The sequence below is a fragment of the Trachinotus anak genome, unplaced genomic scaffold (assembly GCF_046630095.1).
Source record: "Trachinotus anak isolate AG129_WGS33_773 ecotype Australia unplaced genomic scaffold, CSIRO_AGI_Tana_v1 ptg000011l, whole genome shotgun sequence".
Classification (NCBI taxonomy): domain Eukaryota; kingdom Metazoa; phylum Chordata; class Actinopteri; order Carangiformes; family Carangidae; genus Trachinotus; species Trachinotus anak.
Window position 1 is genome coordinate 20,618,200 of NW_027273862.1, and position 26,059 is coordinate 20,644,258.

The window sequence follows — 26,059 nt, forward strand, 5'->3', positions numbered from 1 at the left end:
TGTTTGAGGTATTATTTAACAATATATTAATGCTCTTGTTGGTCAGGTTTTTGCATTTTTAGTTATTGGTGCTACAGTACACTGGTACATGGCACATTGGTATGACTAGAAAGGTATTTTTTATTGCTATATACTTCTCTTACATGCTATAGGATAATCAGCACATTAAAATCATAAACATTTTCTTATTACAAGAACCAAATATCACTGTGCATTTGTATGTAATTTTCAAATGCAAAGACATACATATTTATTTTGTTTATTTGTTCTGATAACAGTTTACAGCACAGTATGTGATTTATTCTTATCCTTGCTAGACAAAGTTAAATATTAAAACTGGACAGTTCATGAAACTGTTGACTGAAATCCCTGACTGTTTCATCAAGAGCTAAAGCCTTGGTGAGGATCAATGGCCGCTCTACTACCAAGGAGCCATTCCCTGAACCCAAAGGCCATTTAGAGAGAGATCTGATGGCTTCAGTCTGTCTTAGCCCTTCCAGAAATCTGATCCACATGGGCACAACAGACACATCTGTATGGATTGCTCCCCCAAAGCCAATCAAGGAACAAACACTCTGCCAATATTCCCTCCAGATGAGGCCTGAGCTCTGAACAGAGGGCTGAGATGAAAGAGAAAGAGCAGAGAGGGATTGTTGATTAACCTCTGCAGTCGGTAGTAAATCTGTACACAAGAAAGGAGAAACACAGGCGCCAGCACTGCACTCATACCTGTCCACCAAGGCAATCTCGAAAGGATTCTTGTCAACACCAGCTGTCTTTAAACACAGTGTGTTGGAACAGGTTGTAGACCAGTTTGTTTCTCGCCTGTTATTGCCTTCTCTATGGTACTTTGTAATGACCAACACCCTCATCTCAGTGCTCTGATGCATTGAAGAACAATGTGTTTCTGTTGCCTCTTGGTTTGAGGAGTGTTATCTTACTGGAACGAAGCTAATTATTGCTGTAATTTTAAACTGAGAAGAATAATTTCTTTTTGTGATGCCCATATAGGCATATTATTTATTTTCCACGTTAAATTTAAAATTGGATTTGAGCTGCTTTGGTTGGATGCAGATGACAATCTTCCCACAAGGGCCAGTAAGATTAAACATTAAAACTGTAAAACAAAACAAAAGTCTTATGGATAGTTGGTTTGAATTTTGCCTATAATATATGACAGAAACCTTGTATTAAAATGTTTGCATCCAAGGTGATTTCACTTGCAGTTACACTTTGCCAAGCTTAGCTGTACCTGGAACTAAAATGACTTACTGAGTAAGGTGAAAAATACTGGATGGATTCCAACACATCAGGACACAAAGAGAGCAAAAGAATATAAACTGTAAACATGAGGTGATTGGTGTTAATCTCCAAAAGATTCCTCTTCCCACTGTATAGTAGGGATACAATCATTATCTTCTTTACTGAAGCAAAACTGCATCTCTAAACACAAGACTTAGGCAATAACAAAATTTACATCAAAAATTGCTGTATGCCTAATGCATGAGGGGAGATGCATTTATTAAAAATCTGTGCTTAGTCGTTGTGCACACATGCTGGGCATATGTTCACACATATATATATCATTATTATTCTCAAATATGCATATGTTAATTTAAATACATAAATGTGTTGTGGAGGTGTGCCACATGTGGAAAGTTGTTACTGAAAGCACCACCTTTCTCTGAAACTTACCAGAGCTGATCAGTCCTCAGTGTGCCCAGTCCTGGGCCCTCAACAATAGGTTCCTACTGCTGGACCATTTCACCACTGTGGGCTCCTGTTTGGAGTCGTTGGCCCATACGTGGAGGTTGTTGTGCTGAAAAATAAACTGAACTTAACTGATTGGCTCACTGAGAATATCCTCTGGCAGCAGATGAAGCTCTTTTCTCAACTTGCCTGTCTCGAGCCAGCACGTAGCCAGAAGTCCTTTGCTTCAGAAGCTGTGACTCACACTGATGTCCGTGGCCTGACCTCACCCTGTTCCCCCTCCTGGGTGTCTGTAGTCGAGGGTCATAAGAGACACTCTACCCTCTGCAACCCGTTTGGTGTCGCCACAAACTTTTTCTCTCCTCTGCTGGAACCTTCTCCAGATCGTCTGCGCCCCCTGCTTCCTCCCGCTGCTCACAGAGTGGATCATGTGTGATCTGCCACCTGAAAGCGCACCTCACCTACCAGCTCTACCACTTCAATGGACTCACTATCCATTTCAGGCACCTGAGGACCCTGGGGAACCTGACAACCTGTTCCACTCTGTGATGTCAGCTCGTGACTTCTTCACTGCAACCACCTGTGCTTCCCCCTACACAAACATCAGCTCAGGTGGTAAGTCACTCAGCTTGTTACCCCCCGCCTACAATTCTGTCCGAAGCTTTCCATATGCAGTGTAAACCCTGAAACTGAGCAGCGAGGTTTTATTTGTTGGAGACTGTATAATTACTTCCTCAAAGCTCCCTGGAGCTATTAAATATGGTCTTTCAGGATTGATGCATTGATTTCTATCCTCAACATTAATGCATGATTTCTAAAAGGGTCATAGTCCCAGAATTCTCTATGACTGGTCCAACACTAAGCTTAACCTGTAGAGACATGAATCAATTTTTCATTGTTTCTATAACAAAATAGTGGTGATTTGGCAGATTGATGCGGATTCCCACTCATCTTCAGCGCTAACACTTTAGTGAAATCTCTCATTCTCACTGTTGCAGTTTCAAAATCATCCCCCTGCTCTTCACACTGCAATCATACTTGGATTTTAAAAGCATTATTCCAGACAGCAGGTCTAAAAGTTAGCAGACATTGTTAACTGCTCTCTGTCTGATAGTATTTTTTCCTCCTACCTTTTACCACCCCTTAAAGATGCTCTTTCAGGATCCTACTGCTTTAAGGAATTTTAGACCCACCTGCCACTTCATTTTTATCCAAGGTTTTAGATACACATACCTGATTTCTTTACGAAAAACAAATCTGAGAAAGATTTCAATCTGGCTTTTGCTTGCTGCACTGCAATGACATAGCTCTGGTCATGGTCACCAATGACTTATTGCTTGTTGCTGTACTCCATTTTAGTTCTCCCTGACCTCAGCTCAGCCTTTGACACAGTGGACTGCATTGTCAGGATTAGTTCATCTCATATTTGTCTAAAAGGTCCTTCTCTGGTATGCTTGGAGATGCCTTCTCTTCTTTTGCTCCTCTTTTTTGTGGGGTCCCCTTTCACTGACTATATACATGCTACCCCTCGGGCAAATCACCTGTAGCAATAAAACTGGTCTCCATTGATATGCAGACAATTCACCACTTTATGTTCTGATAAAGCCTGGTACTAATGCACCAACGTGCCATCTACAGTAATATGTCCTGCCTTGATGAAATTAAGTAACGGATATGCATTAATTTCCTGCAATTGACTCCAAATCATAAATAATTATAATTACACCGCCTGGCCACAGCACTAACAGTCTTAACAATCTCTTGTTCAGTCTGCGTGTCTTATCTAATAATGTTAAAAAAGAGGCCTATTGTCCAGGTGTTATTTTGGACCCTGAGTTGTCCTTTGACAGTCAGGTAGATAAAGCTGTGCAATCCTGCTTTGCACAGCTGAATATTTAACCAAGATCATTCCTTTCATCTGTAGATCAAGAACAGGTCATCCATGCTTTTATCTCCTCCAGACTGGACTACCTTTATTCTACCAGGCTTTTTACACAGCGACCAAACCACACCAATCCTTGCCACAATTTACTGGTTCCCTGTAAGTTTTAGAAATGAATTTGAGATTTTACTGCTTGTTTTTAAAGCCTGGAATAGTCAGGCTCCTGCCTATATCTGTGATTTACAAACTCCCTATAAGCCTAATCACTGCTTGAGATCCTCTGGCATACTAACAGCTCCAAAATCTTGATTTGTCACTAAAACCTTTGCTGTGTGGGCCCCTCAGCTGTGGAGATCAAGACGGACAAACTTTGTATTCTCTTTTAAATCTCTTCTTAAAACCTACCTTTTCTTAACTTGTGATATTTTTTTAATTATCTGTATTATTTTAATTCAAAATTTTGATTTATTACTTTTAGTCCTCCATAAATAATAATAATAATGATAATAATAATAATTATTATCATTATTATTTCATGTTCAAAGTTCAAACAAAGTATATGTAGCCATATAAGAATTAATTTTAGTTTTACTTAATTGTCTAATTATCTCCACCGATTTGTTTACAACTGATTAATTCAGTTGTAAACCACATGGGTGCAGCATATAACAGTGATTAATTTCCATTAATTATCATCTTGATTGAATAGTTAAAATACAGTGAATAACAGACAATAACAAGAGAACAAAACAAAAGTAAGTACAATGGGCCAGTTAGCTAAGAAGGCTCATCTTCATCTGGTATCACTGGCCAGATGTTTAAAAGAACCATAAAACCATATAAATGTCAACATTTGTGAAAAAAGTGTAGAAGCAGACAATATGAGCTACAATAGAAATCTCACTTGTTCGACAAACATTTCTCTTGGTGTCATTCTTACTAACTAGGGTATTGAAGTTAAAGTAATGAGCCTTGGAGGAAATGATTACTGCTTGTGTTTATTATCTTGAGAGATCCACTTGAACTAACTAACTAACTCACTGAGACAAACGGATAGTGTCAATATTTCAATTAATAAAAACATCTGTTTCCTTGCAGCAGAGAATGTGCATCAGACTTGGAGTAAAAAGCTTTAAGTGCATAATATTGTATGGTACTATTTTTAATATTTATATCATTTTTGCTTTACACAGCATAATGCATAATAATACATAATGTTATATAATAAAACTATGTTTTTGTTTTTTTTTTTTGGCCCAGGGTTATGAAAGAGTGATGAAAATGGCATCAAACTTGCTTTAAAAGTGAATAACCCATGACTTAGACGAAGGGTAACAGTAACAAAGGGTAAAGAGAGTCATCATACATGAATAAAAGTTGCATGATTTTGCATGTAATGTTTGTGATATGAAAGCTGACTTATCTAAAATAAACTGTGTTAAACTTGAAATGATAATAATAGTAATCCAGTAATGTTTTATACGCATACAGAGAGCAACTTAATAGTTGTTGCAAAGGTACTATAACTGGAAGTAATTGAGATTTCATTACTGTTCTCTGACTTTATACAGATGGTCTGTTCTAAGCTATTGAGCTGAGACTCAGTCCCCATAATTGAAACCAAAATTTCATTTTTACCACCTGCTGACATTTAAAATGTTCCCTGTCACGTCACCTTTTGACTGAATTAAAATGGAATTAGCTGTAATTGTGCTGGCTTTTGGGATTATTTTACTTAACGTAAGGCCTTCTGAACACCTGAAAGACAGGACCGAGATAAGCCATTTCCATTAAAATTCTAATGAAAAGACTGCGTTTGAGCATTACCAGAAATAAGAGCTTTTAGCCATTCACATGCTAATAATTGGACAAGGAATTTTCTGTGACTTTCCTCTGTGACATTTGATTTGGAGAAGATTGATAAATTAAAATGCAATACATGTGGAAGCCTGATCTGAAGACTGATTACTGTAAAATGTCCATTCATTATCATGAGCATGTCTGCATGTGCAAATGTCATTGCTGATGTGTGTGTGTTCAATACAAATCTAGTCTTGTCGTACACTTTATTTGCACTTACTGTTATATTATAGCCAAATATAACTGAATGGAGATGTAAAGAAAATATACACTAATGTTTCAGCAATGGATCAGCAAATGTTTCTTCCTTTTCTAGATGACAGAAGGTAATGGGCTTTCTATGACGTATTGATTCATGTCTCATTACCATCACTTGTGAAACAGAGGCACAGACAAGAGAAATTAAGTCAGTTTCTTCACTTGGCAGAGTTTATCCCAGATACTCGACACCAAAGTTGTTTTCTCAATTGTTCTCCATATAGTTATGTTCTTCTTTGCAGACCTGTGCCCCACAACTTCACATATCACACTGTTCTCCTGTTTTCTGATTTTACATGTATTCTAAAGTTTATTAACAGATCAATGTTTCAATACAAAGGCAGAAAAAACAAAATCAGTGTTAACAGAACATACAGCATTTGATTTGAGATTTGAGTCAATAAGATATATTTCACTTGATAAAATAAGGATTAATAGAGAAATAAGCAGTTTGTGTCTAAAGCTCATACAGCTCACATTTCTATCCATCACACATCCAGACACAGTCACCTGCACAGATATATAGAGAGGGCCCAGTGGAGAAAGGTATTCACTCAGAGTTCATGGTAAACTACATGAAATATCACCAACTTAAATTAAATACATATAATGAGATCTCATTTCTCATTTCTACAGCTCAGTGACCCTGCATTGATTTGCCTCTATGTACAACAAGACATTTGTGTGGGTAATTTCCTTATTCATGCTCTATTCCTGTAACCCAAGGTTAAAAAAAAAAAGACTGATGCGATTTTACCATCAAAAGTACTATCTGTACAAGGTTTCCCACACTGTTTTCTGTCAATTTATACTTTAAATTGTGTGACTACTTCTCCTGCAGTGCCACAGTGATAGTTTTCATATATACTTTGGTTGTATGAATTTATTTAAGTGTAGATTACCTGAACTTGAAGATTTAAGCGGACTCTTCCTCTACAAACAACCCTTAAATTTAAGGGCAACAGGAGAGATCGTAGGGAAACATTTTATTGACAGATGCTCTGTAGTTGACACTGATTTTATTGGTGACTGTCTAGTGACCTGTTCAAAGTCTCCAAAAACTCATAGGTGGATGAAAACCCATATTTTCAATCCAGTGCTTTAGACTGTAAATTTCCTGCTTTCAGTGTTTCGTACACACACAACAGGAACTATTGTGTGTGTGTGTGTGTGTGGGGTACTTGTAGGCACTTTATTAGGAGCTTGATCATCCATGTAAGGATGCATATCATTGGATGTCAATTGGGTTTTCAACATTATATGTAAGAATAAATCTTACAGGACTGGGGGAATCAAAATTAGACTATCATTAAGCTGTGAGATCATTAAAATTCAGATAAGTCAAGTTTAGTTATCAGTTGCTGCCCAAACAGGAATGGTTTTACAAAGTTCAGACTAACTACAGAATGTCCCTTTTTTGCATGTTTTCATTAACATTATTAAGGTATAACTCATTAGCACTTAGTCCTCTTCCTTTTATCTTATCTTTATACTTAGTCTGAAAAAAACATAATCTCCGAGGACAACCAATGAGCATGAGTCATTTTCTGTGCAGCATCAGCATCATCATCCTAATGGTATGCGGAGAACAGAAAGGGCTTTTCCTGACCTTGTGCTTCGTTTGTAATCTCCTTTGTGGAAATTACACTCTCACTTTATGAATATATTATAATTAGGCATATGTATTCTAACGGGCAGTAAGATATAGTTTCTGCCTAATCTCTCATTTATATGCAAAGGAGTACAAGTTAAAGAGCTTAGACTTTCTTCCGTCTTACTGATTCCTTTTTTCCCTAATCAAGTTTCTTTTTTATTTCTCTTTTCTTGGGTTGCTGTTTCATTTGCCTTTTTCTGGTCAAAGAACAGTAGTCCATTATCAGTTCTTTTGGGTTTGTGTGAGTAGACAGTTGATGGTCTAATGTTACAGAAAGAAAGTCTGGAGGAATGAAAGTAATTATTAACGAAATTCTTGGTATGTTAAAGAAATCTAAAAGTGCACTAATAAATGCGAGATAAATGAGGTGATACACCGCTGGCAATGAAAATGAAATGTAATGTAAACATTCAAATTGAATTATAGTCTTTTAGTCTTTATTTTTAATGATTGTTACCTGTCGTAAATGGATAACAGATTATTTTTAAACATTTAACATAGTGCTGCTTGTAACTGTAGATTTTTTTTCCCCCCAGATTCATAAAAAGGCCTACGCATGCATGGAAAAATAGATGCATATATGCAACAGATGCATATGTATTTTAATTTCATGTTAATGTAGCAAAAATTAATATGTTTGCTTTTTCAGAGAGCTATACAAAATAATATAAAAGATAATAATTAATATTTTAATATTAAAGTTTATAATCAGAATTCACTGTGAGTGCCCCAAGGACAGCAGGACAGCAGACCAGCAGACGTCTCACTTTGATCAAAGGCCATATCCAGGCTAAAATGACAGAGCAAGCATAGATGTTGAAAACTAAGACCATTCAAAGCTATTTTAAAATAACAAAAATACAATTTTAAAATAACAAGTATGCACTTTCATTTTGAAATAATTTTAGCATAAGTCCAAAGCAGTTTCCTCAATTGACAAGTAACCTTAACTGTTAAAAAATATTTTGATTTGGTAGATAGAAATTTCTTGGCTGCCACAGACACTTCCTACAAAGATTTTACATGGCGGAGCAGGATACTTCATGGCAAGTCATGGGGACAGTTCCGATCTGCATAAAGGGGCGTGTTAAAAATGTTTAAATTCAATGCCTGAATTGTCACTGGCGAAGATCGAATGAGTTGGAAAATAAAAATATTACTTAACCAGAACTTGTCTACAGATAAATAAATGATCAGACATGCTAATGTTAGCTTCTAGTTCAGACAGACTGACAGTTACATGCTGTCAAGCAAGAGAAAACAGTTCTTAAATGCAAAATAATAGAATTTCAATCATGTGATAAAACATTTGTGATTAACTATTGGAACTTCAACAATTAATTGTGATTAAGAAAAAAATAATTGCTTGACAGCCCTACTATAAATGCATTAAGTTTGTCCATTAATGGTCAGAACAAGCCAGTTAATCTGAGCGTACATTATGAAAATAATAAAAGGGTTTAAGGAGCAGCAAGTTGAAAAAAAAACAAAAAACCTTTCCTGTTCCCCGAGAAATATTTCTTTTTCGAGTTTGATTCCTTGTCAGAGTGCAGAATACCCAGCCTAAAGAGAAGACAAACAGACACAGATTTACTTATTTATTTAAAGATTTCACAATTCTAGAGAAGCCAAAAGATTCATCCAATGTCCTACCATGAAATACATGTACTTAAAAGAAGGAAAGAGAATGGCCCACCTGTTCTCATAAATAACTTGGTAGAAAGCCTTCAGCCTTTGGAAATTAAGCTCCAAACAAGTTCATTTACTTCCAGACATGTTCAATTGATTTTGCACCTCAACTTCAAAGGGGTAGCAGTCAGCCTCTGTGGGGCATGGCAGGAGAGGCAGAGGCTTCGGCTGACTGGTTTTGCAGACCTGATCAAATTCCCACCTACCGGCCACACCACTTATCCCTCCAACCACAATTAGTATTCATGGAAATGCTATTGATTTATTACACTATCGGGTGGCTACTAGAGGCATAGAAATTGAAATAATTAAATTCAGTCTTTTATATCCTTATACCACAAGTACTAATGAAAAATGTGCAAACTGTCTTGCCTTAGGCACTATTTACACTAGTAAAACATCAAGCAACATATCAGCTCATTGCTAGATAGATCCTTGCAATAAGCATTTAAATTTCCCGTTTAAGTTGCTGTTTACACTACTCCTGAGAATGTTAACAAGTAGTGGGTTCAGACACTTCTATTAGCCTCACTACCCGAGGGTAATCCCCCGTCAGAACACAGTTTTTGCATGCATTTTTGAGACATTAATTTTGAGATATATCAGTGATTGGCTGACTTACACGGCTCTGCAAGAAGCCCCTTGATGACTATGGAGATGTTTGTGATGCTGTTAAAGGCAACGTATTAATTATTCAAACTTGTGAAAAACAGCAAACTTCAAGCACTCACGTGTAGAGGAGCAGAAATATGTGGAGTTTTGATAACAAGCCTTTATTTTCCATGACAAGTGCAAAACGGCTGGTTTAGACCTTGGCAGATCTTCGTTGGGGTTTCAAATGAAGAGACAATGACTTTTTAATACATTCATTCGGGGTGTTACTTAACTGGGTGACTGGAGCAAAAAGTGGGAGATAATAAATATCACTCAGAGACTGCATCCGTCATGAACAACCCATGTAAAGGCTTGTACAGGCTTTTTATCAAAATTCCACAAACTCCTTTTCCTCAGCACTTGAGTAACTGAAGTTTGCTCCTTCCACGTTTAAAGATTTCAACGTTTTTCATCAGACACATCAGCATGTGTTTACTGAGTGCATCTCAAGATTTACCCACTGAGCACAAACTATCTGTTTGCTCAAACTTAAGCACATCTCAAATGCACTTCTTTGTGTAGTGTTTTTCCTTTTGGAAACCTGAAGTGATCATTGATTAGCAATGTGCCATAATGAGAGCCGTAAGAAACATTGCCTTCAAGGCCCTTTGCATTTTGTCTAGATCGTATAGTACAGTGTACACACCGTAAAAACCTAATTTATATGAGAAAATTGGTGCAGCTGTAGTTAATGCTGGGTAGATGGGTATTCTTAAAGCTACATGTCATGAATGTAGAAGACACCCACACAGGAGCGTGCACGTCAATGAATTACAAATAAAGCAGGTAAAATAATACCATCATAAAGTAATTTAAGAAAATCAACCACAAGAAGCCCCAAAGAAATACATTAAATTAAATGAGGCTAAATGAACATGTGAGAGTTCCAGCTGTTGATGGGCGTGAGAATGAATGATATTATGAAATGAGAGAGTTTGACTGAATGATTCGAGGGTTAAAGACATGTGGAAAAGTATATAGAAGCTCTCAGACATGAAGGACAGGAGCCATTGGTAAGAGATTCTGAGTCAGTATCGTTATCTTACACCTGGCAAAGCAGCGCCATGCGTGACTTTCCTGTGTGTCTTTCCTACACAGTTGTCATTTTCCTGTGCAGCATCCATGTTTTCCAATAGCAAATGCATTTGTGCCCATCTGAGCACACATCGGTGTGCTGGTCCTAAAATGAGATGCGGTCAGGCACATTGTTGGCACATTGCTATCTTGAGGCAGTGGAAAGCAATTGCATGACTGGCCAACAAAAACATGGTCTCAAGTCAATGGTGCAATATTTCACTGTTATTTTAAGGGAGCAGACTGACATAATTAGATTAACTCAATTAATTAAAGAGTGCTGTGCCAGACTGCAGTGCCATTACATATGGCCTGAACATGTCTATATGTTTACACTCATTAAATCAAACCTAAAAAACATCAGGCTACACTATAACCACATACTCCTCTATACATCGGACTGGTCCGTTACAACTTATTATAACTGCATGGAGATGCCCACACAGTCCATGTGCCTAACACCTACCACCTTGCACTTTCCATTTATTTATCAAATTTCAGATAAGGGTCCAATATATTAAACACAGGGTGCAATGCATGCTTTTGTACCCTCATTGAACTGATGATTGGTGGAATCTTGCTGTTCCTCTGCACAGAAACCTTCTTTCTTCCTACCTGGCAAATCTGCCATTACTCTGTTGGTTTATTGAATGTTATGCCCACAACACATCCATGATTTATTAAGAGACTAAACACAAACCCTTTGAACCATGCACCTGGCGCTGTGACAAAAGTGTATTTGGACACGCCCTAAATGCATTTGCTCCACCGGCTTTAGACCCTGCGCTTAGATCGTTCAAATAGAGCCCTGAGTGTCACAGTTCAATTTCACAACACTAATAGAGGTAAACTAAGTAAAGACTGAATAAAGAGGCAACTGATCAGAGTAGAGTGACTGATTAGAGTAGAGTGGAGTGACTGGCAGTGGTGATAGATCTGATGGAAATGGTGACAGCAGCATAGAGATTGACTTAAGGGTCATCTTGACAAGTGATGTGATCACAGAGAAGCAGCTTCTGGTGTCACAGCCACAAATATGCAAAATGAAATCTGCCCATTGTGCTCTCCAGAGGCGTTAAAATAAGGGAATATTCTACAGCTTGCAGCAGGAGCAGAGCTCTGTAGGGTTCATCACTATTTTTTTGACCATCTAACCAATTTAGAGTCACCTCTAAATAATATAACAAATGGTTTATAGTAAATTATTAAATAAATGGCCCAAAATACATGTCATACACTGACAGTTTAAAAGGATTTCGACATAGAGGCCAATGCACCTATTTCTGTGTGTCCTGTGGAAGAAACGTGTCTTAACATGTTTCTAGAAGCTGGTACATGACAGGTGCAGACAGTTCTGAGTAGCCTAACTTACTCCTTACAAGAGAGAAAAAAATATACTGAGCTAAAACCAGGTAAAAGAAACAGAGTGTTGGATAATTATATAACTATTATGTGAACTTTAACTATTGTACAATTTAATTCATGGCAAGTTAATTCGTGTTATAAAAGCTGTCTCTCTGTGTTAATTACCAACAGAGAGAATGTATGCTCATTAATTCATAAACAATGATGCCATCGGTAATTAAAAACAAACTTCAGCTTCAGGAGATACAGAAAGGCTTTAGCAAAAAGAGATTGATTCGGTAAAAATGTTCCATTCAAAACTCTTATTACTGGGTAAGTTTCTCTATAGACAGTTTTTTTAGTTCAAGGTCAGAACTGAAGCAGTGTGGAGGTGAGATGCATGGGTGGTGAAAGATCCTGCAAATGATAAAACATGTTCTAATTATTGTAGTCTATAATTTTCTCAAGGTCCTTCACTTTTTGTGTGCCCCTCTCATTTGACATAGATTCAGAGAATGAAGTACCAAACTCTTTGTGTAGGTTGATGAAGCTCTGAATTGGGAATTTTATTTGACGGCAAAATGCACACGGCACACAGTGGAGGAGGAGAGTTTAGTGAATGTTAGTTTTTCCACATTATTTGCTTGTGTGGGGTCCTTATAAGAGAAAGGAAGCCAATTAAATACGCGACATATTCAGAGGATCATGATGCAGCTTTATTTTAATTGTGGTTGCTCTAACTAGATGATACACTGAGGGTGCGCCTGAATTACATTCATTTCGGATAACCTGTTTTTTAACTGTTAATATCTGGGGACAGTTCTCCAGATGAATGCAAGATTTAAACCTCAGTCTGTCCTCACCTATAACTTGCTTCAGGCTCATCTTGCTATTTTGTAAACCATTTGGGAGGCAGAACCACATTTTCACTCCATGTCTCATGAAAGGCTCCAGATATAATGAAATTAGTAAGTTGATAATAACATGAATAATTCATATGCTTAAGCTCTGGCTCTCATGCCACTCTGGATTAATCACAGAATCGGCTCTCCAAAATAAGGAAAGAAAAACAAACAAACAAACAAACAAACAAATTACTCTGAGAGAAAAGGACTGAGACAAGGGAACATCGAGAGCTGGTCTCAGTAAGATCCTCTTTGATCAGAAATAGTCACATCCCCTCCATTCAGCCACTTCACACACCATGATGGAGGTTGAGGTCTAATAATTTGCTCTTGGGGAGAGCATCCCGTCCCCTGTGGTGGCGGCTGAAATTTCTTGGCACTGGGGGGAGTCTCTGGAAGGCGTTGAAAAAGGGCTGTCAAAAGGCAGTGTGGAACACTGTATGGTAAAATTACTTGTGGCCTATTTCAGGCAAGTCTTATGTAGATATGCATGTTTGAGGTGTTTGCCTTTCCCTTTGAAGGCTGTGTTCAGAATCTACACTTCTTTCACTTTTATGTGTTTCCTCCTAAACATTTTTCAGCCTGGAATGCTTAATCTGTTTTTCCTGAATCATAATTTGGATAAGAAAAAGAATGAATACATTGGAGTACAGACCTAAAACTGTTTAATGCAGTGCAGATATGAACAAATCCTCATATTCCAATGACAAAATGCGTGTCTTCCAAGTAAATGTTTCATAAAAGATCATGATGACTGTTTTTTCATCTCTGTCCACTATGGTTATGATATAATTTTGTTTAGACAACTACAATTCATTGTTTTAAGGTTAGGGAAAGGTTGTCAGCACACATTAAAGAAAGCAACATTGACTGTTGGCAGGAGGTGGGATACAAATCCTGGTGCACAAGGCTAACACACAGGCAATGCACCCAAACAGACTCCAACCCAACTATTCTTTGCCCCATAATAAAGTCATGCTACTTCCTGCAAAGCAATCCGTGGAAACATAGGTAACTGACAGAGAGATTTGTGAATCCTTAGAGTGAATCCTAGATTGAATCCTAGAGTGAATCCAAGTCTTACATACTATGCCAATGGTATGATAAGAAATTTAGGTGGACTGAAAATGTCAGAAAAAATCAGTGTAGAGTCGCAAAATCCAAACAAAATTGGAACAAGTAAACTCACTTGTCAGCCAAATAAGCTACCAGAACCTTCTGAGCTACATCAACTCTCACAGAAGTTCAGATGAGAACACAGGCTCCTACATACTACACTTTTTTTAGCTTGCATGTTGCCATTTATTTTTATTTTTTTATAAAATATGTACTAGTGTGATCGACTCCTCTTGTAACTTGTTTTGCAGCGATCACAGAGAAGAAATCAGTATTTTGCATGCATTTGTGCATTTGAGCATCTGTTGGTCATTTCCATGGTGAGCAGTCCCATACTGCGGAAAAGGGTGAAGCGTGCCCGCTGGACTGACTGACTTCTGCCTGGCCCACACATCATGGTGGCCAGACTGTTCCACAGCTAATATATATTTTGCTGTTTTAGTGTTTGGGACATATAGAGCAAGCAAAGGGCATTTACATAATGTAGGTTGCTTTTCCTGGCTGACTTGACAGTTGTAATATGAATAATTAAGACCCTGCTAAAGGTTAAAATGCACTCATACAAGATAATAAATCCTACCCAAGGTGGACATGCTCTGTTGTGGCTTTAATGGCATCTTCCATTAATTTCTAACCTGTAATGTGACCCTGTCATTTTTCTGCCCATTTATTTCATATGTGCACAAATATTTGAGTTTTTATTTCCAGTTCAATTTTAAACATTGCATAGTAATTATTTTCTTTGTTTACTCATTAGTCTGCTTTTCAGCTTTATGTTACTGCATATATTTACTGTGTCAGTGACTGAAGTGTCTCTGGTTGTGTGTTGAATTTTGATTAGTCACACTATGGAAGCATTTTGCTTTGACCTTTATCGGGCTCTCCAGGCTTGATTACTCATGTTCACTGTGCTGCACCACAAGATTTGCATTTACATGCGCAGCCAATCAAGTGCCGTGATCAGTTTGTAAAAGATAAGAGGAGTAAAAACTTGCAAGGTCAGCATTTTACTTAACTGGTTATCTGGTGATATGAGACAGAAAAACTAAAATTCTCCAAATATCCCTTCTGAAGTCGACTTCACCTTTTACATATAAATGTGGCTTGAGTGAGCAATAGCAATCAGAAGTGCAGGGGTTGCTACAGAAATTGACTGGCTTCCTGCTGTATTCAGTGGAAAGCAAGATCAAGTACGTATCACTAACAAGAATCAGACTTCTTCTTCATGGTGTAGGCCACAAGAACTTAACCTGTGTCCATTGGAAGATTGTGCCACATTTATTTATTTATTTTTTTGCAAAAGATTGATTTCTCCAATCCACAGTGAGATTTCTGAGAGCTGCTATTCAGTGTGTAGATAAATGCCTGTCATTTGATAATGTTCATCTGCTTTGCACACTGGTGACTGGAGACAATACAGGAAACAATTTCCTGGAAACAGTCAAATGAGATCATTTGACTTGTAGAAGACTTTGGTCTTGTTAGGCCCCTCTGCTTGGCATTATTGAGCCTTTTGCAGTGATGTTTGACAGGAAATGATGTGGATTGTTGAAGTTTCCTCACTTTCCTTAACTTTGTTGAAAATTATGGTGAACTACACCATTCTGAGCTGTTGAGCAAAAAATTACAGCCATGGTAGCGGTTCATCTTTTGTTCAGTTTTATATCACATTAGATTTGGCAAAATAATATAATCAATCTATGTCTGTCTAAATCTGCGATTTAGTTATTTGGTAACCCGAGGGCAGACTTCAGCAATAAATAGACATTTAACAATTTTTATATTCTCTCTACAAATGGACTTATATTCTGTTCACTGTTACAGCTCAAATTTCCTGTTTTTGTTGAAAGTAGAATAAATTAAAATAAATTTCTGCATACACAGATATGCACACACAATCAGGCAATGGTGTCAAAGTGACAAAACCTGATTCGATCATCAACCTTGCAAAACCTGAAATGAATGGTACGAAAAAGTGAGGTGTCCTTAGAGTTTCAATAGACAGCAGTACTTACAAAATATTCAGAAAATGCATAGCACTTGGTATTAAATAAAATCCTGTGAGTGGATACTAATATTCAAAAGCAGATGGTCTGACGCTAATCAGGATTTCATGTTAATGCCTCATGTCACTAAGCATTGTATACAACAGAGAGTTTTCATGACAAGTTAAAGAAAATCTGTGGGTGTCAGTAAAGATACTGATGCATTTCTCCCCTCTCACATATTTTCTGCACTTTCCCTCTGTCTCTCCAGCTCCATCATTCTCTTTTTTTTTCCTGTAAATCAACTTCCACTGTCCTGAAATACAAGTTACCCTGAGGAGAAGGATAATTATTAACAATTAATATTCATAATGATGTCTTCGTCCCTGGGCAGCCTTCACAGAGACTCACTCAAATGGATTTAGAATTCAATTTTTATTTTACATAATCCAATCAAAAATGTGGATGCATCCTCAAACACATCAGTCCCCTGGTGCTCACAAAGCCGGATCTGTTATTCTTATAGTTTGACATCTATTAGGTGTATTATCTTATATCCTAGAATATATGTTAAAAGGGAAATAAAGAGAAGAGTGTTCAATCTGAAGGTATTTAAATTGTGTCGTCGTGATTTTCATTTACCTTTTTAGACAGGTACTCACCTTTAGAAGATTTATTGTTTTCATTTAAGTTTAAGACGTGGAAGGTCAAGGTGTAGTAAGCTTAAGTACCGCTGTCATTAAGTAGGTTTCACTCTTTGAAATTCACAACCATACTTACTTTACAATACATGAAAGATACCATGCGGCTTGCACTACATGTTTCATGCAATTTGCATTAGAATTTTCATACAAAAAAAAACATCCTAGGCTAATGCTAGGGTAATTTAACTGCCAGTGACAGGCACTGCTTACTAATCACACTATGCAAAGGAGAATTTAAAAAATACAGATCAGTTCCTTGAATTTTTTTCAACTTGGAGGCATAAACAAACTCAGGAATGACAGAGGAAACTAAATACTGTGACTCTGAAACTGAATGAGGTACCAGCACACATAAACATTATGGAGAGATGCAAAGCACATACAACTAAGAAAGTAGAATATAAGCAGATGTTTTTCATAAAACAGATTTTAGGAATCATGAAACAAATTCCTGATAGGGTAAAAAGGAGGCAGCGTACTCATATTCAAATCCAAACCACTAAAACCGGTGGTCCACTGCTACAGGACAGTCATCCCAGAGAGAACTAATCCAGCAGATGTTCATACCAGAGCAGGTACTGCAGGAAATATAGTTGGCATGAATATAGCTGACTAAAACCCCATGATAATTACAGTCTAACATGCAGGTGTAAATGTTTCATCAAAAGAATGCAATCAATGAGCAGTTCATTAAATGAAATATTTTTTTCCAGATATTTTTGGCTACATCTGCCTTTGTCTTCATTAGAAGCTGTATTTTTTGTTGTTGTTGTGAAGTAATTCATAGTGGCTTCCTCGCACACTTTTAGAGCTGTGTCCACCCTTTGTCTTCTTACACAGAGACTTGTTCAGCAAAAAGAAGAGATAAATACATTCTTTCTGCAGACCATTTCAACACGCTTTTAATACACCAATGCTAATTTCCACCTGCTCTTTAACAGTGATGACAAATTTCACATAAATCTGAAGAGTACCTTACTAATTGTAACCATGGCGTGCTACACAGGATGGGCAAAGTGATCTCCCTTGGCTGGCAAGTCTGTTTGATAAATAACATGCATATCTTTTGCTGAAATGAGGCACAGAAGGCTTGGCAATCCTGACCCTTAGTGTCAGCCTTTTATGGATTACTTCTCCAAAGTTTTATGTCAAGAGCTTTAATTCACTGTCAGCCGAAAACCTTTTCCTGGGATTTCTGGTGAACCACCTACGTCAGATGCATGCCATTAAAATGAAAATGTTTCCTGTTTTAGTGCAACTGGAGACCTTTTAGTCACACACTGCCCCCCCCCCCCAAAATGCTACAGAAATGATAAAACACATCTCTAATTACACATTTTAATAAATTATGTAAATTCAAGTTTGTAAATTCAAGCATGACATTTGGAGAGAAATACTATTTTCGCTTACGGGAATGCAATGTCTTTACTATAATGCTGGCCATGATAGTAGGTTATTTTTACTGTAGAAGAATCTTGTCCTACATTTGCAGCTGAGCAATGCCTCTGCCCTGTAACTAAAAAATAAACAATAAAAGTCTATTTGTAGGAGATGCATGATCACTGAGTTTTATTGAGATATTCATCTTCTTAAAATCATGTTTCTTTACCCTATGACTTGTTTCATTTACAGTGTGCACTTAATCTTGCTCTACTTTGACAAAACAAAATGTTATCATTTCACCAAAGGGTTATTCGCTGCTGTTAAATTCCCTCTTTTGCTTTCCTTCTCCCTCACTCCCCTCTTTGGGGTTGATTAGACAGGAGAGGGCAAAGTTTGAATATTCAGCATGCCTCTGCTGTGTTTTGCATCAAACTTTTATCAAGACATAATTGTGATAAATGATGCATGTAATCAAGCATTAAATAATGCTAGAATATGCAACCTCCAAAGTTAAACTGTGACCAGCATGTCTGTGTCCTTCGTCCCCAGTGGATAGGTACCATCTGGCTGCAGCCATTACCACTAACCTGAGTGCCAGACTCCTTAGTGTGCAAGGAAGCTCAACATCGACCGGTCAAGCCCCTGCACACCTGACCACATGGACGCAACCTTGCCAGAAGTGTTAGGGGACAAATTACAGATTCAGGATGGCTGTATCCTAAAGGTTACACTCAAGTGTATGTCAGGCCTTAGTATTGTGCCCCATGTTTTTTTTGAACATGGTGACCTACTGGATTGAAAACTTTGCCTTGATATCATCATGTTTTTTGACACTAACAGTGCATACAAGATGGTGTTTTAATAATATAAAAGGCTTGTCAGACTAAACTTTTGGCTTGGTTACAACCTGTCTGACTGTCTGACCACTTACGTTTCTTGCCTCATCAAATTTCATTTTGTTGATGTTGTTAAACTGTGTACCTCAGGGCTAAAGCTGTTGGCGTTGGAAGAGCTCCATGTTACTTAGTCCTTCTGAACAGTTCTTCCACTCTTTAGTACATATCAGAAGCTAAGAAGAAAGGTGACACAACTTATCTACAGAATATGTTTTTAGATTGTGTTAAGGCAAGATATTGTCAGATATTAGTCTTATATATAGATGCATAGTCTCTGCTTGATACAAGGCTTTTTAAAAATATGATTCATTGGGATCTCCAAACATGTCTGGCAAAACTCAAAATGCAAAGTTATTTTCATAATATTTTCATAACCAATACTGACTCTGTTTTTTTTTACAATCATATTTGCTGAGTGAGCTTTACATAAACATAAAGTTGTATTTTCACTTCAGTTTGATGGTCAATAAAAAATGTCCTCCTCATACTCTCCTGGTCTTTGCAGTATGACTCTCATGTCCGTCTCTCACTCCCTTTGTAACCCTTCCACCTGCCTCTTTTCAAAGTGAGATTTTGTTTACTGCACAGTAGAGTCAGGGAGCCATGAGTGTTGTTACAGATAGGGCATGTGTAAAGGCAAACTGATGGCAGAAGCGGGTGTGTTTCTGCTATGATTTTTCTTCCTTTTTCTTCCAACTGTTCTCTCTTCTTTAAGCCTGTAGGGCCCTTCCAGGCATCACTGTCTGCCTGTGCTACAGTCAAAAACAACTGCAGCTGGGCCCATTGGTTGAATTGTGCATTTACTTACCTCCCCTTCTCTCATAGGTAATAATGTGCTTGGTCAAACATGTATTCTTCAGTAGGTCTTGGCTATATTATCAGCACTGATTAATGTAGGTTACTTATTTCCTTTACTCAGAGTTACAGATGGGACTGTGCTGTTGTTGAAAACAGACATTAATCTAGTCAAGTCAACAAATCTGTTGCTCCACAGTGATATGTTTTATGTGTACACTATGTGCGTTGTCTAATTTATCTGCTTAGTGGCCAACAATAATGAAGCTTTATAGCAGCTCAGGTTCAAGCAGGAAGGCCACATTATTTGTAAATTACTTAACAAATCTGTTTGTTCCAATCCTTTCCCGAGGCTGGTCCCAAATCATAACCCCTCTGTCAAATATTTATACACCATAAATGCTAATCATAATCATCATTTTTTACGGTGAGCCAAAACACTCTGCCATCCCACTATCACATGTGGTCAAGACTTCACCTGCTCAGCCAAGATAGGTTTTAGCAATTTATTCACAATACAAGATACTTGGTACAAAACATATTACATGCAGGTGGGGAACAGGTGAACAGGAGTTTACGTGGGGAAGACAATGGAATTTAAGAAACTGTGACTTCCCAATACTGAGAATGCTGATACCTTAGACGCTGGTGTTTGGTAGGCAAACAGAAAGAGAGTGATACAGTTTTTCTTTCTTCATACAGTAAAAAATGTCCATGCATATGTATGATATGATGGCATGTTTCTCCACATCCAAGGTTTTCCTGGCACATACTGTTAAGTGACTTGGCTATGGGTTCAACAATAAAATCTGCAAATGAAATCAGTGCATAACAGGTAAAAATAGCCCTGAGCTTAAACAATCAACATGCAAGAAAACACTGATTAATTTTCAAACATACTGTAATTTTACTCAACTGCAGTAGCAGCATCTAATTACAGACACTCAATGTTATATCAGTAACCAAAGCTATCAAATGTATGCTACCTTGATAACATCACTTCACAGGTTCTTTATGTATGGATTACAACTTTAATTGACTATTGTTTAGGTTTGCAACGTACTGAGCAGGACAATATGGAATGAATGAGGCAAATAAAGAGAATTAAAAAGACTTTCCACAGTATTTCTTCCTTGAAAACTCACATGCACACTCACACATGCGCTGAGATGTATTTAAGATACATAACATATTTTTCAATTAATTAATTTTATTTTTGTATTCATGGGATAAGAGTTTATGGATCAGTTTTGGGGTTACGTTTAGGCTTTGGCAAAGATTAAGTTCATGTGTACTATAACTGCGAGACATGTTAATGATATTCCTTATTCCACAACATGATATTATTCTTCATAAGCACTGCACGGTGTGATGAGGTTCTCTCTCTCTTTTCAAAAAACAAACAAACAAAAAAAAAGGTCCATTCTAGAGAAAAAATGAATAATTAAATCACATTAAAACCTATGTTAGTCAGTTGTTTGCTGGGCAATGATCATATTTCTCATATACTATTTGCAGCTAAATTCTGTTTGAATTTATTGATAATGTCGTTACAAATAGAACAATTGGCATTTATTTTTTCATTTCATTACTTTAAACAAAACACCTAGGTATACCTGACAGGGTATACCCACAGCAGTATACCCACTTACTCGTTTTTTTAGCATAACATGATCTAAAAACCAAAAATGATAAACTTGGATTCACTGTGATATTTGCTTGTGGGTAAAAACTAGCTTATATCTTGAAAGTGTGATTTTTCCAGTTTCAAGAGTGAGATATCTGTGTTGAAAGCTGCCCTATCCAGGTCAGTCAGCATGCACCATCTTTCCATTTATCTCACACTGACAAAGCCACACCAAGACACCCTTAACAACCAATCAATTAACACTGGATGGTCCATGACTGTGACATGAGTCTGGTAAGCCTGTGGTCTTCCTTTACATGACCATTATGTTAATTTTATTCTAAAGGATTTGGTGTAAAAGACTGGCTTTGACAGGAAGGATATCTCCATTTCAGCAATTTGTTGCTGAGCATTTGAGTGCTCGACAATTTTCAAGTACTAGAAAGTGCAACATGGAGAACAATGAGACAAAGCTGCACAATGTGGCTCAGAGAAAATGAGACTCGGAATGAGAAGCAATCTAAGCACTGGTCTGTGAATATCTTTTGTGGAAAAAGATGGATTTGTCTGCAAGTTCCCTTCTTTTTAACTCACATTAGCAACATGTTCACAGATAGGCTGTGATTGTCTTTTTTTTCTCTCTTTTAAAGTCTTCTCATGTCTTTCTGTCTGTTGCAGACCTATTCTTGCTCATAGAAACTGAAAGGACGTACGGAAACCAGGCAATATTCAAGAGTTGTTCACAGCTCTTATCATTCAAGTGATAAAATTCTTCCTAATAGTATCATAAAATACAGTATATGAGGTTTAGATTTTGCCTGAGAACAACATATTGCAGAAGTGTTGTCTGATTCTTAAGTACTGGGCTAATGTATTGTTTTATGTCTGCTTTTAAGTCACTTAAAAGCAAAATGTTCTACAAACTAAAATGTACAGTGATACCTGAAAAAGCCTGCCCATTTACTCGAATAAAAGATCCACTCAGTTTTTAATATAGATCAATTTATATAAGAGAGTCTTCACAGAGGAAAAATCATTTGTTGTTTGTTAAAATACTTGATACAACCTTTTTTTTTTTAACTTGATCGATTAAAAGCTCCTCGATGCCATTTGACTGTCAGGCGCTAAGGTGGATGTGCTGTGACACTGTAATTAATACAACAAAATCTGTTAGAGAGAAGGTTGGTGTAGATGGATGGAGTGTATGTTTTTTCCTACTAACAGTCAATACCAGTTTCCTTTAACCATGACCACAATTGTTTCCTAACCTTAACCAGGTGTGGGTGAATCTAACCAAACCTTAACAATTGTGTGGGCAAAGTAATAAATGGCTATATGATTATGCTGCCAAACAGTCTTCCTGCCAGTAAATGGTAAATGGACAATGAACTTTTTTTTTCATCTAAGTCAAAGCCATCTTTGGTGCTGTCTTGATAGGTGGGTATACTGTAGCTTTAATGGACTGCGACCCCCAACTCTCCTGGCCACCGTTAACTAGTTACCATGATTTGAGGGTAATGTAATGTGTATTGTAACTATGTGTATTTAATAATGATATGATGCAATGCCATAGATTACACTGCCCAAAAGTATATAAAATATAAAGCTAGCTCCAACTCGACCAATTACAGCAGCAAATTGCTGGTTACACATAATGTATTAGCAATAATAATCCATTAATATAATAAAAAATAGTACAGCTACTTGTCTAAATTCTGAGTAGCCTACTTTTAATTTTGATACTTAAAGCACATTGTGTGAACGCTTTCAATGCATGACTTATAATGGAGTATATTTAAATGCAACTTTCAGGATCTAAGTACCTCCTCTTGTGCTGATCAATATACTTCTCCCCTGGTGTGTGGAGCTCATGGGTTATGTAACATTAGCAGGTGAGTCATTTGTTCCAGGGTTCTTTGTTCCCTGTGAGGAAGCACTGCCTTAAAGACTAAAGTTAAGGAACAAAAGTCTCCTGCTCCCACAAAACGTCAAAGGTTACAGCACATGAAAGACTGTGACATGATTGTCTGCAAGATGTGCGATAATACATATCTGTAACTAGCCTATATTTAGGTAGGTATGCAGGAAATCCCTCTGCCAAGAGGTGAGTAAACATCGTATAACTGTCTCTCAATCACCCATTCAAACACATTCCAAGGTGAGTGGGAACTATATGGGGTCCAGTGTCTGACTTTTCAACATGAATATCTACAGAGAGACTGAATTGTGTAGTCGGCCAAAAAGAAGCCGACTTTCATAAAGGATCTTTGGCACTTGCAGCAAATATCTTTAAAGGTTTTGGCTTATATCCATCATAAACAGCTTTCACTGATTCCTGGGATTGAGAGGTACTTTATATAATATTATATGAATTCAAATGTAAACTAAAATTAGTGGATATTTGTTTGGTACCTGCAACTAAAGCTAAGTGTTTGCCTTTGTTAATATGTGGCATCTTATTTCTAACGCAACAAGAATCCTCAGTGCAGCCCTGACATTACAGTCATTTGGACTTGGCATATGTGTTAAAGACTAATTAATGAGGAAAACACTGTCAAGATGCCATATGGTGGGAAAGACAAAGCAGCTTGCAGAGGTCTGGTGCCACCCAGTACACTTAAGAAATTTAAATGCTGGGAAGACAGTCTGTGTCTAGTATCAAGGTACACCATATGTAAATGAGGTCAAATAATATCAAAATTCTGACATTTCTGTTTCACAATCACAGGGAGGGAGAGAGCAGGGATAATTGCAGGGTAGATCGGTGGGCTTGGTGTGAATGTCTCCATTATTGTCAGGTTTAAAACAAATTTATTTTAAGCGCCATCTACCATATATTAGAGCGAGAAACATACCAATTGACATGCTCAATAATCAGAAACATCAAAGCACACAGTCATTTTTCTGTACTGTTCTATACATGAGAGGGCACCGCACTAGGTCAGATGGATCTCAGGAGATTATGGTAATGTTGAAAGAAGGAACATGAAGTCTTGTCTTCAGTCAGCTGAGACAAATCCTTAGGCGATGCCACATTATATAACTATTCTTACCTCTTTGACTTTTTTCCATGATTGTCTTGTAAAAGCACTGACTAAACTATCTAAAAGAAAAAAAAAAGCAGAGATGTAAAAAAAAAAAAAAAAAAAACACAGAAAAGAGATATTTGCATCACTTTTACCAAAAGAGATTGTGATTGAGGAAATGCAAAGTTGGCGAGAGAAAATTTCTAAATGTTTGCCACCATTACACCTATTTACCCTGACTCTAAAGTCAGTGACATTTTGGATGTTCTCACAGGTTAATAATGTGGACACAGAGAGCCAAATTACTGACAATGGGGAAGCTCTGTTGCTAAAGACTATTGGTTTTACCTGATGTGTATGACATTTTTGTTGACATTCAGCTCAACTAACTAACTTTAAAATTAAGTTTATCTTCTGTCATTTTCTGTAATAATTTCCAGTTAATCAGAGTAGGTTAAATACTTTAGTCATCATACTTAGGCTAAATGTAGAGTGCACTCTATTTTGAGTGCAGGTTTAATTAAAAGTGTAATTTTAGTGTAGGTCATTAATGTTCGGAAATCATTTTCATCAATTGTAATTCTATTTTTTTTTTTTCAAATAATTAATCTATTTAGAACTAAATCATTACTGTTACGGTGAAATTAAAAGTATGACAGTTTCAAATGAGGCTTCTTGCATATTCTCCAATCTGTAAATTAGATCAATCAGACCAGTCTTACAGAAATTTAGAATATGTCAGTGTATTTTCATGGTCCATACTAGTGTTAAGTACAATGTCGCCTGTCCGGTGCACCTGCTGTTGTAGGGGCACTATTTCTGGAGACACTCCTGTGGGTCGAATCACAGGGTTGACAAAAAAGGACCGATGGTTGTTCTGGTTGGAGGACTTGTTGGGTTTTCACAGGTCTGCATTAAAAAAAAGTCTCTAACGGTCTAATTAAAAATTCCACATTAAAATATAATTAAAACTGAAGATGTGCAAAGAGAATGTTAAGATACAATTCCTGCCACATTCTTTTTCAACACAAAAGTGTTGTGCATACATGTTCTGCAGTAATAGTACTAGTATCTCACAGTAATTTGAGATAAAAAATTAACTGTTGAAAAAAAATATAATATAATTTTTAAAAAATCCAAACGACAATGTAGCCCATACAACTGAGAATATGGGTGAAAATGAGCAGTTTCAATTACGCTTACTGATTGTGCAATAAAAGCCGTTATTTCTTTTATTGTAATTTTAAATAGCTTTAACATTGTTTATGGCCTTTCAAAATTAAACAAAAAAATAAAAAATACAAAAAATTATATGGGAGTAGCCACTATCTTTCAATGCCCCCTCTATTTGTCTCTCTATGTGCCGCTGGTCAGACAGAAAGGAAAGACGAGAGTTGAGAGCAGAAAGCCTCTTGCTGAGGGCTGAGCTAATGACATGGACATAGAGGGGACCCCCTGCCAGTGTGGACTACTGTGATGACAGGAGACATGAGAAAG